Source organism: Camarhynchus parvulus, chromosome 2 (assembly GCF_901933205.1).
Source record: "Camarhynchus parvulus chromosome 2, STF_HiC, whole genome shotgun sequence".
NCBI lineage: Eukaryota > Metazoa > Chordata > Aves > Passeriformes > Thraupidae > Camarhynchus > Camarhynchus parvulus.
This window is the reverse complement of record NC_044572.1, coordinates 95,525,859-95,539,287: the sequence shown is the minus strand read 5'-3', so window position 1 is coordinate 95,539,287 and position 13,429 is coordinate 95,525,859.

Genomic DNA, 13,429 nt, shown 5'->3' with positions numbered 1-13,429 from the left:
CATGTTGAAACACTTCTATAGCAAGAAATGGTCGTTTGTAGATGCAGCCTTTTTCATTATTAAATGCCAGAAGCTACGTAAGTAGAATTTTTATTCTTCCCTTATTCATTCCAGTATCAGCCTTGTCTTCTCTTGCCTAGCTTTCCGCCACATTTTAACTTTCAGTGCAGAAGTATGGTGACATAAATGCTGAGAACTGCAAGAGAGAAGTGTATCAGGGTTGTGTGGCAAGACTTTGGTAGAGGAGAGCTCAAGAGGTGGCTTCTGTGAGGAAGTGCCAGAAGCTTCCCTCAGTTCTGACAGGGCCAATGCCAGCTGGCTCCAGGACAGATCCACTGCTGGCCAATCTGAGTCCATCAGCGATGGTGGTGGCGCCTTTGGGATAACATAGTTAAATAAGGGAAGAAGGAAGGAGAGGAAGTGCTTCTGATGCCAGGTTAAAGTTCTGTGTTGTGCAGGGTATTCAGGAGTGCAGGAAGACCATAAGGTCCCCGTCAACCACAGAGAGCATGAAGAAATAGCTTGAAAGTAGGATTGCATGCAGTCAGCCCCACATGTAGTAGGACTTCATTGTAATCAGAGTGCCAGGCTCTGTGGATGATACTGGCTGAAAGCTGAGTGTGCTTAGCATTGCATGTGACAGTCCATTATCCCAGTGGCTCTTAGCCTAGCTGAGAGAGCAGCAGTCAATGGAAAGGTGATTGTTCGGCAATTCTGATATGTTTTAAACCATTACTGAATCCTTTTATCCAAAGCTGTATCACAGCTCTGTCAATCAATATGTGCGACACTGTCTCTGTGCAAAGCCTTACTGGGCAGCTGTCTCTCAGTATCAAAGTGTTTCCTGAAAGAAGACAATCATTTGTACAAAATAGAGATGTCCTGAGTGTAAACCCTGTCTGTTCTGCAATACAAAACAGAACTGATGGCAAAACTGATGGTTTAGTGTCTGATGACGGCACAAAGCAGCACTGGGTTAAGGTGACCCTACACTGCCCTATAACTGATGTGGTTTAGTTCCCACAAATGAAACTTCTTCCTAAAAACAAAGCATGCTTTTCTTGTATAGAACCATCACCCACAGGATCTACATATGTATGTTTTAATTTTTCAGATACACTTCCCATATGTTTAAGGGAAGCTTGAAAATGCTGTTCTTTGCCACAGGGTTTCTGGCCATCCAGGCTGTGCTGGGAGAAGCAGTCTGCAAGGATTAGCTGTGCAAGAGCTCTGGAATTGGCAAGGTGACACACTGAATATGTAGAAATCACAAGAACTGTCCTATCAGTTGAAAGACTCTTGCTCAGGTGCTTCAAAACACCAAACAGCTCTCATCTTGGTTAGTTAGAAGTTATCATTAGATCTGTCAGTAGGACTACTTTAGCATGACTTCCAGAAACTAGAAAAATTAAGTACAGAGAAATTATTCTTCCACCTAAAAATATGGCTTATAATAAAAAACTTGGAAAATAACTTTGTAATTTTTCATGTCTCTCAATTCCCTCCATTTATCTCTTCTAAGGAAAATACATAGCATTTTTAAAAAATACTTTGTCAAGTAAAGGTACCAGAGAAACACTTTGCTAAGCATTAAGAAAACCAAATTTTATTTATACTGAAAGCAGAATGAATCTTTATTGGTTCACTTTTGGCTGTGATTAGTCTGTAAAGCAGGTTTAATTCTGTAAAACAGAATGCTGGTATGACAAGTACAAGAAAATATTAATCTACTCTACTTGAACAGGAAAAAAATGGTATGGATTTCAGTGCATGTTGATATAAATTATGCTAATTCATCCTTCAGAAGGATAATTTATTTATGTGACCATGTATTCAAAACTTCACTTGATGCATAAATATACTATTATGTACTGCAGGTGTCCCTCATGTCTGACAGTGGTGTTAAAACCAACAAATAACAATTATCTAAGCAGATGCCTTTTATGAATACAATGTAGGCCCTCAATTTTGAATCCAAAATGAAATCTTTTACAGTGTTTTCCTAGTGTTTTCACAGTGGTTTCCTAGTCTTCTTCTTTTGACAGTGTCATGGTAGGAAATTCTAAATTCTATATTACAGATACTAATTACACTAATCAGTAGTGTTGCACACGCTATTTTAGTCTGTGCTTTGCAGGGAACACCTGTTTGGAAGCACAGTTTAAACTATTGAAATCTTAATAATTACTGGGACAAGGGTGCCAGTTACAAAGATAATCCACATTTAAATAAGACACTGTTCGACATTCAGACACTTCTAGCAGATATCCCTCTAAGGCTTAAGGACATCCAGGGAAAACAGAACTTAAGTGGAAAACAAGTTGGACTGAAGAGTAGGTAAAATATGTAAATCCATTTTTATTCTTCTAATTTAATGTCTTGAGTCTATGTTTCAAATTGACATATGAAAATAAAGCTATAATCAGTAAAATATCAATATGCATATTTAACACTAAGTAAAAGTTCTTATACTTGAAGCAACTTGAGTATAAATGTCTCCAATAAGCACTTAATTTAAATTTAGGGAGACAGCTCCTTTGCTAATTAGAAACCCACAGACTGGTGGAAGTGTAGCTATCAAACATTAGTATAGTGCTTACAAATGTCTAGCTCAGTAGTCATGTAATCAGCTCAAATTTATATAAGCAGTAAAAGTTCATGTCCTCAGGGATTTCTTAAAATTTCTTTGCACTTTTTCACTTTTGTTTTTCATGACAGTTTCTACAAATCTTGAGTACTATGTATTAAACAGAATATAGAGAACATGAGTTTGTTTTCTCATGCTTAAGTATATCAGTATTTCAAAAAAGGCCTCACAGTACATGGAATGTATTTAATGTGCAGAAACGAACTATTAGTACCTTTATGTTTCATTCAACACATTAATCTACTCCTTAATCTAGTTTACTTTTTTTTTTTTAGTAAAAAGTTTCAGCAGATCTTCAAGATCCATAAAAAAGGAAAAAAAAAATCAGATACTGTCATAGGAAGGTATGCTGGTTTCATTTGGGGTAGACTTAATTTTCTTTACAGTGGCTAGAGAACTGTGTTTTGGATTTGTGCTGAGCACAGAGTTGATAATACAGAGATGTTTTTGTTATTGCTAAACAGGGCTTGAACAGAGCCAAGGCCTTTTCTGTCACACTGGCAAGGAAGTTGGGGTTTCATTGGAGGTTGGGAGGAGACCACTGGTGCAGGTGACCCAAAGTGACCAAAGGGATAATCCAGATGATATGGCATTGTGTCAGTGTATAAAATGGGGAAAGAAGGAAGAAGGAGAGGTATGGCATTGGTCAGTAGGGCATAGAGTAATTGCACTGGGCATTACTTGTTTTTTATTATTTACCCTTACTGCATTTTACAGTTATTTTCTGTTATTAAATTGTTATTATTTCAACATAGAAGCTTTACTTTCTTTCTCCTCCCCATTCCACTGGGGTGGGGGGGAGGAGAAGGCAGTGTTGAGCAAGTGGCTGTGTGGTGCTTAATCTTCAACTGGGTTTAAATCATGACAGCAGGAAACAGAGAGTTATTTACCTGCCCCTCATTTCCCATCATTTTCCTGTAGAAAGACAGCATAGATGTGGAGGGCAATAACATGTTAGAACTGACTCCCAACCATGCTGTGTTAGGCCTGCAGTTGAATTCAGCACAGTGTAAAAGGCACAGAATTTCTATTCATGTATCCACAGGTGACATTCCAAGGCACAGCGTAGTTTAGCGGTAAATGCAATGCACCTGTGGAACGTAGTGATGACAGTGTTTGCAAATAACTTTCCTTGAAGGGAAAGATCCACTACGTTTGGCAAGGTCCATAATGAAAAACAATGACTCAGTTCCATTCACTATTAATCTCCCAGATGCAGTTACATGTCAGGGTTATACAGGGAATATGCCAAATATATGCATGCATAGACATATATATATATATATATATATACACACACACACACACACACAAAGTCTGAACAGGAACAGCCAGCACTGGTGTTGCTCTCTGTTCTGCTTGAATGTCATTAAAAATGTAAGACAATTTTAGATTGGACACAGTTGAATAATTACATCCAAAAATGCATCTTTCTTTGCATTTTCCTCTTACTTTCTTTATATTCTAGTACTTCTTACTTAACTTTTGGTGTACTAGAGAGAAGGAAGGAAGGAAGGAAGGAAGGAAGGAAGGAAGGAAGGAAGGAAGGAAGGAAGGAAGGAAGGAAGGAAGGAAGGAAGGAAGGAAGGAAAAAAAAAAAAAGAAAGAAAGAAAGAAAGAAAGAAAGAAAGAAAGAAAGAAAGAAAGAAAGAAAGAAAGAAAGAAAGAAAGAAAGAAAGAAAGAAAGAAAGAAAGAAAGAAAGAAAGAAAGAAAGAAAGAAAGAAAGAAAGAAAGAAAAAAAAAGGTGGTTTTGTTTTCCCTCACTTTTTCTCACACTGGGCAGCATCTCTGAACTCATACATGAGTGATAATGAAGTATGGTAAGGCAGAGTTTGCTGTAGGTTGTACTCTTTTAGGAAGAAAGGAAACAGGGATAGAACTGAGTATCCCAATCTTTAGCTCCTGAGATTGTGAAATTATACCCAGTGCTTTAATAATAATAATAATAATAATAAAAACCCAACACAGTCTGCATTTTAATATTTGGTTATACAATGATTGTATAACCAGAGGAACTTTATGAGCTACCTCTTGCCCTGTATTTTTATGAGCTTCTGATTTCAAAATGAACTGCCTGGTATTATTGCCTCTGACCAAGGTAGGGCACATTGCTTGATCTTTGGAGATTTGTTCAATGTGGGTATTTTAACCTAAATTTTTAGGTTAGAATAATTTTGGACCTTCTTTCTTTATCAGTTAATTTATTTTCCTTCACAAATCATCCAGAGGCATATTTCATTCTTATGCAGTTATGATTTACATTCTTAGAAAAGCATAAATAAACTGTATCCCTAAAATATTAGAGGTAAGCACTGCCATTTTCTTTGGAACAATTAGTGAATGTGAAAGCAATCAGATTGTGCTGTTATACTTCCCATAGGAATGCCAAATGGTGTTTTATGAATGTCATTAATATAATATGCAAATGGTCTGCTTGGCTTTTGCTCCTCTGTTTGGATTAACCCAGTCAATCAGTCAGATGTTGCTGTGAGAAAGTTGATGAAAGCTTATCCAGTTGTTGAGAAGGTCAACAAAATGACAGACCCCTCTCTCTTTGCACTTGCCCTACAGCTAGAATACCATAAATAGCAATGTTTGCATGATTAACTGAAGTCATCTGGGTATTTATAAGGGACTCTAAGCAAGTTGTTATAAAATTTCCTATAACATACTTTTATCATAGTGTGAGCTATTATAAAAGAATTTAGCTTTAATATATTTGTATTAATAAGGAGTGTTCAAATAAAATGAAAGCTTCTTATAATCAGAAAATGCATTTAATCATAAAGATAACTTTCTAGAAAAAAAATTAAATAGCAAGCAGTCCCTTCAAGGTAGAGATTTTGCTTTTCAGTCTTTTTTATTCAGTTTCCTCCTAATATTTTTCAATTATCTTTTTCAAGTGAGCAGAAGTGAAATTTAGGTTTTCATCTTCCTAAACTCTATACTGCTTTGCAGCCACAGAAAAATTACTAAAAAACTCCTCTTTGCAGAAGACAATGCTCATACAGAAGATAAAATCTCTAAATAATGATTGTTTGCTGTCTGGATAGCAATAGAAATCTCTGTTGCAGGGGAGCTTATAGCAGCATCTTCAGCTCAATCAGGATAGATATCCTGACTCACTTTTCTACTTGGTTTTTGTACTCCAGCTACCCAAGGTCCTACATAACCTCTTCAGCAACACCTTTAATCCTTCATTATTGATTGTATTAATCTTAATACAAAATATCTCCTTATTATCAATGTACAAAGGACTTATTTTATGATTCTGTGTCTGCAGTAGCAGTTTGTACTTATAGCTATGTACAATACGGCCAGTTCTACAATTTGGAATCACCTGAGATTCTCTGTGATAGTCCAAGTCTCCACCTAGGATATTAATCTACATATTTAAACATAACAATTGGTTTATGCACAGCAGAAGCTGCCTAGGGAAATCTCTAGACCTTTCCAAAATTCCCAATTCTAGAGTTCCTGCAGCAATTAGTAAAAAACTCTGTTGTGAAGGAGGCTGGGAAATATGTCAATCACCGTTTCTTATATCAAGCTAGTCCATTGTATCTATTCAGTCTCTGTGCAGAGACCATCTGGGGAGATCCTGGACCAGGCAAATAATAACTAAGTGCATTGGGTGTGTACACAGGCCTTGCTCTGATACCAATTGACACCACCATAGGGCAAATCTGAATTTGAATCCTATTTTTCCTTTATGATTTGCATTCTAAAGGTATTATCACTGTATGTTTTCCTCTTACATTTATGACATGGCAAAAGAAAATCCTTAGGTGAGAAATTATAAAACAATACTATAAGCTTTGCTCAGAATAACTTGAAAACCAAGTGGTTTAAAATGTTGAAACTAAGAAAAGAAAGTCACACACTAAAAATATAATTCGATTTCATCAGTGTTTCCTTTCAGTGAGAATCTAGCTGGGGATGCAAGTACATCATGATGCTTCTGAGCTTTGTATTTCAATAATTTTATACTAAAATGTCTTTTTAGATGATTGCATTATACAGAAGTATCACCAAATGAAGAATGCTTTTTAGAAGCTATTATTTCAGAAAACTTGAGTACTACAACTTTAGTCAGAGGTAGGTGACTTGAGGATAGCTCAGCTAAGGAGAGCGCTAAGAAATTGTGTTTTGGCCTGCAATCTTATTCTAATTAAATATAATTAAATACAATTCCTGTGAAATCTAAACCAACAATGTAATATTTTTAATACAATGTATTATTTTTAATATTTCAGTGCTGTATCTTAGTGGCTTTTTTTATGGGAGAGCTACTTCTCCTGAATGTCTGAACTTCTGGACTGAAGTATGCTTCCTTGTCTCTCTGAACTCTACTAGGAATTTTTGTAAGAATCAGCTTTGACTGTACTCTCTGAAATTTTCTTCAAAGTTCAAGGAAAATGTGGCATTGAAGATAATCTTTTTTTTTGAAAGTAATTGTCTATTGGCCAGTGCAATGCAGCAGTTGTGTTTTAGCCCCAGTCAGCAGCTCAGCCCCCACACAGCCACTCACTGAATCAGAGCTGTACAGGTGAGAGAACTTCATGGGTTGAGATAAAGTAAATTTAATAATTAAAAAAATACAAAACAAAAAACCAAAAAACCAAAATACCAGAAACCAGAGAAAAATTTTAAAGAGGAAAATATATTAAACCAAGACAGACAAGTGATGCAAAAAACCCCAAATGCTCACAGCCTCATGCCCAAGCAGTCCCCAGACATGGGCAGCCACAGATGACCTTCCTCATGGGCAGTTTTATAATGGAGCATGATGCCATGAGGTTTGGAATATTCCTTTGGTCTGTTGGGTCAGCTGTCCTGGCTGCGTCCCCTCCCAACTCCTTGTGCCTCCCCAGCCTCCTCACTGGTGGGGTGGGGTGAGTAGCAGAAAAAAAACTTGCTCTGTGCAAGTGCTTCTCTGTGGTATCGAAAGCATCCCTGTGTTATCAGCACTGCCGCCAGCACAAATCCAAAACACAGCCCCATCCTAGCTGCTGTGAAGAAAAGTAACTCAACTCCAGCCAAAACCAGTACAACAGCTGATGAAATTCCTCATCAAGTTAAGATGGAGGGCACTTCAGTAAGAGAGCTGACCCAGCATGACTCCTGGAATCCATCTTGTCTCTACATCTCTTGTTCAGCTCCAGTAAAACCTTTCTAAATTGCCTACAATCTCAGCAGCCTATTTGCTCCAAGGCCTCTTACTCCTGTCTTCAGGAAGCAAGCAGGCATACAGTGTTTGTTGCCTTGGATTGCTACGAGAGTCCAATTCCAAATGGCTCATTTGGCACAAACTGATGTGTTATTTATTTCCTCACAAACAAGATATTAATCCATTCAGCTTAAGTGGGGACATAAAAATGGGGCTGTTCTGTGGGTGTACAGTTATAGCACTCTGCAGTCCTTGGATACATGACAATGAATGTACCACAAAGTTCCCACATTATCTAAGTCACCCAATTATCTCTGGACTAAATTCTGTGAATACTTATGTAGCAGTAGACTTCAGAGTAGTATCAGATTCACCATTTTCATGTAAGCAAAGATTGTTTTAAAATCAATTGAAGTAATTGAAAAATTGTTCCTTAGATTTCTATGGCCTTTGTGCCACAAAAAGAACAGATGAAAATATGATTACTTATTTTATGAACATTACTCTTTATGTGATTTGTTTAGGCATTTCTTATGAGGAATATTTATTTTTAGTTTTCATGAGGCTTTAAAAAAGTAATCGAAATAGGATTTTGAAATATCTGAATTCAAGGCATATTTGAAATATTAGCATGCTTGCTATGAATACAAAAAAAGAATTTTTCTGCCATAACAAAAGCAGGAAATTAATTGATTATAACAACACCATTAGAGAGATATTCCACTTGTACTGTCAAAAATAACACAAAGGTATTTAAAGCAGGAGATTTCAAGCCCCATTTGGATTTGACAGGAGAAATCAATAGGCATAAAAGAAGACCGGTTTTGTTTTGATAGCTTTTTTTCTTTTCTGCACTAGTGTCCTGAATTTCTGCTGTTCCTTAGTAACATTGCTATTATTTTAAAAAAGGATAGTGAAACAGAGTGCTCTTCCTGGACTTGTAGCCTTCAGGAGGGTCAACTCTAGGAGCTGTCCTCAGAGCTGACATGCAGATATTCTTTCTTCCTGCTCTTCTGCTCTACCTACTCCAAAAAGAGAGCCAAAAAAAAAAAAAATTACCTTAAAAAGGCTGACTACTTTTTGTAATGATGAGTGGGGCTTCTCAGTTGACACTGTCTGCCAATGGATGATGAGCACTGCCTGTATGAGCAAGGTGTCACTGCTGAAATCTTCAGGTAACAAGAAAATAGCTCTCAGCAATTCAAAAAATAATTGTCACTTCATTCGTCTTTGCAAAAAAAAAAAAAAAAAAAAAAGCAGCAGAATGGAAAAAGAAAGCTGTACAAGGAAAAAGGAAAAAATAATGATAGGATGATTTAACAAGTAATACAATGTAATAATAATCTTTCTATTGAGATGGGTTTCATGTCAAATTAATTCAAGGTCAATTTTCATAAATTCAACATTTCTGGGAAAAAAATGCAAGCTATTCTGCCTTCCATAAAAGTGAGGGATTCTAACTTTCTTCTCTGCTGACAAGTCATAGTTATATAATGTGTCATGACATGGAACTGTCAGTGAAATAATGTCAGGTAATTTTATAAAAAGCATAACTGACAGAAGTGTAATTAGCTGGTGGCATTGCAACCGAACTTGAACCTGGGTGTTTTGTGAAAGTCTAGTCCAGACAAAGTTCATTTACAAGGAAAGTGTGAAGTCCGTAGACACTTTTTTCCCAATGTGTTTATAATTAAGCTGGCTGGCAACATGTATTTCTTCTGCTAGACATATTTTTAAAGCCATATTTTAAGCAAAAAAAAAAAATAAGCATTATTGCTGCTGGAACGAACTTCTTTGTGAGATCTTTTACCTAAAAATCATTATTAGTTTCTATTATCTGACGTTTTGGGATCACAGAACACTTGAGATAGCTATGGAAGAAACCTCCTGAAAGAGTCAAAAATCCTTGTGGACAGAAGAAAGGGACACATGCTGTGTGAGTGAGCAGTTTTAGGCACAGACAGGGAATGTTTGCCATGGAGCCAGCATGTGCTTGCAGCCTCAGGAGAAACAGGGGAGGCAGCTGGGGCCAGTCTGACTTTCAGTGGTGTCCCCATGCTGGGCAGAATGGTGTTGGCAGGGCCTGACAGTGCAAGAGACCTGGAAGTGGAAAGCAGCCTGGAAGGTGAGTGTTCTGATTGAGTGGGCCTGTGGACAACCAGATGGAGATTCACATAAAGTCCTTCCAACCTTCTTCCACCACAGGGCAAAAGACATTCTTCGCCTACCAGGAGGGGTGTCTTCTGCCCCAGCCAGACAAGTGCCTTTTTTTTTAATTTTTATTTTTAATTTTTTAAAAAAATTTTCACTTGCCTGTTTTCTCAGAATTCACAAAGTCTAGTAGCAAAAATTGAATTTATTGAACATGGGCCTCAATTATGCGGGGTAGCATTTCAGAAAAGATGGAACTCATTCTGCTGGTGTTTCCCTTGAAATCTAGCAGATTTGAATAAGTGGTATGTATATACTGAAAAAACTAAGAAACAATCAATAAATAAAATATTACAGGGACCCTTACAAGACTAGATCCACATCTTGTGGCTGCCACACACAAATGCCAAATGTCACACATCAAGAGCTAACTTAATATTAACGTTTACCAAAACATCCTCAGAATAGGCCTGAGTTTCTTCCGCATAAAAATGGTGGGAATATTTGATAGTTGTGGCTTACTCATTCATTGAAAGGCTGGATGTTCAACCAGGAGATACTTCACTCCAAACTCAAATAAAGGCTATAACTTCAAGCTCTTTTTATTGATTCCAGTGTGATTTGTAACAGCTTGTACTGTAATTCTGAAAACTCTTGAAACTGTAAAGAAATTCATACTCCATGATGCAGCTGAGGGACTGCTGCATGTTTTTATTGTCTGCAGTATTGAGACTCTCTTCCTTTCTCTCATTCGAGCCTATCCTGGTGCAGAATATTTACACTGCATGGAGCAGATCAAAGCATCTTTGTGCGAGGTCCCTCCCTGAGCTGAAAACTTCCCTGCTGCTGGTACCCTACAGGAGCACCACAGTTTCAGCCTTGTTTTATCTGGGGAGAAAAGCCTGAAGGAAATTTATTTTTCCCCTTACTCCTTGACCTCCTCATCAGCTAAGCAGCCGCAAGACCTTTTCTGCAACCCTGCCTTGTACCTGCATTGTTAAGCTCTGTTCTGCTGTCATGACCCTTCCTTTATCCTGAGCTCTACCAGTCAAAAAGGACCAGAACCCATTGAACTCCAAACAGCAGCTGCTTGGCCACACCAATGGGCACCACAGAAACCCCAGCTGATCTCAACTGTAAAGGTGAGAAAAATTCTAGTAGTTCATTCGGTATTCTCACATCCTTAGGTCTTCCTCTGACCAGCCATGCCCTGCTCTCCACTCCAGTACAAGACTGTTGATAATCCCTGTGGGGTTTTTTTTCTCTCCTTTCTCGATATTCAGACTCTTTCATACCAAATTCCTATGGTGACAGGTACTGCTGGTGATGATTTAATATACCATGCTGTGAACAGCACTGGGAGCTGGGTATGATCCATGTCTTTATAAAAGAGAGACACCTCTACACACATCAATAGAAGTTTGAATAGTAAATCAAATCCTATTTCAGTAAACCAGTGGTTTATTATTTAAATTGCATAATGCATGCTATTGATACTAATATAACTTTGATTTATGCTTAAAATTAAACGTGAATCTGTTCTATTGTATTATGAGTCTGAAATAGTCATGGTATGGAAGATTTGTAAGTCTGTTACTTTTGATTTATAAAGCATTTGCTCTAGTAACAAAAACAACCCCAAAAAATCTGTAACTGTTACACATCAGAGATAATGACCAAGAGAAGAAAAAGTGGTTTAGTCTAAATAGCTCGATAAGCTTACATCAGTTCAAATTATATCTGTGTCTCCTTCCAATTATAAAGAGAAATCCTAACTAAACCCTAGCACACTAATGGGTAGTGGTAGAGAAATGGAAAACCACGGATCATACAATAGATTTAAATGTCAAGGTATTAGAAGCACATTTCTTTACTGTTTCTGAAAGAAAGCTTGGCTCCATTACCCCAGCATTTAAAAGTAACAACTTCATTTTCTTCTGCCTAACTCACACAACCTTTTAACATCAATAAAGTTTCAGTGGCTTAAAGGAAAACCTTGGTTCTAGCTTTTATCCAGAAATAATGAATAAATAAATAATGAAACTTCTATTCATTGTGGTCACTCTGTTTCTGCTAATGAGGAAATGAAAGTTTTGTTGCAGAATAGTAAGTTCTTGCTGAATGATAGTATTTGGCACTGTTCTTGTTCAGGGATGACCCGAGATTTCTGTGTGTTGATATAAAAAATATACAGACAAAAACTGCATGTAAGAGAGAATCTTTCTCCATATTTTGCAATTATTTTCAAGAATAATTAGCACTATTTCATTTAACATTGGTCTGTAAGTTCAGTGTAACATTTATAATAGTGATTTATATGTGTGATGATAAAGGTCCATTCCAAGAAATGTCTTTGTAAAGAATTATTTTGCTCAATTAGTATAGATTTTATCTATTATTCATATAACATAACCAAAAGATTAATAAAATGTAATTAATAAAATATAATAATAAAATGTAATTAATTAAATAAATGTAAAAAAAATGTAGTTAATCTAGCTTCAAGAAAAACATTGAGGTGCTGGAGTGAGTCCAGAGAAGAGCAAGGAAGCTGGTGAAGGGTCTAGAGGGTAAGTCCTATGAGGGCCAGCTGAGGTAGAGGGGTGTTGACAGTCGTCAAAAGGGTTTCAGGGTGAAGGAAGAGACGAGATGGGCTCCATGATCAGAAGGCTTGATTTATTACGTTATGATATATACATCTATTATAACTATACTAAAAAGAAAAAGAAGAGGAGTTTCCAGAAGCTGCTAGCTACCTAACAATAGAAAGTAAAGAATGAATAACAAACCAGCTCTCCCAGACTGTGTCCGAGAGATCTCAGTTCTGGATTGGTCACCAACTCCAAACATCCAAACTGGGCCAATCCAGGCAGACCTGCCACATTCTACAGCAGCAGATAACCTATTGTTTATGTCTGGTTGCTGAACTTCTCAGCTTCAGCAGGAAAATCCTAAGAGAGGATTTTTCATAAAAGAAATGTCTGTGACAGAGGGGCTTGTTTTTCCTGGAGAAAAGAGGCTCAAGGGGGACCGTATCACTCTCTACAACTGCCTGAAAGGAAGGTGTGGCTAGGTGGGTGTTGGTCTCTTCTCTCAGGTAACGAGTGACAAGACAAGAGGAAATGCCCTCAGGATGTACCAAGAGAGGTTCAGGCTGGACATAAGGAGGAATTTTTTCACAGCAAGGATTGTTAAACATTCGAAATGTCTACCACCAGTTAGATGGTAGCATCACCTTCGTGTTCAAGAAATGACTGGACTATGGTAAACCAGACCATAGTGCCATGGGGTCTGGTTGACAACTTGATATTCAATCAAAGGCTGGAGCTGCTATTCTCAGAGGTATTTTCCTATCTAAGTGATTCTGTGATTCTGTATATCTACTTAGGTTATACAAAACACTCCTGTAATTCAAAGTTCTGCCCTGGAGCTAAATACTACAAATTTATTACCCTAGTGG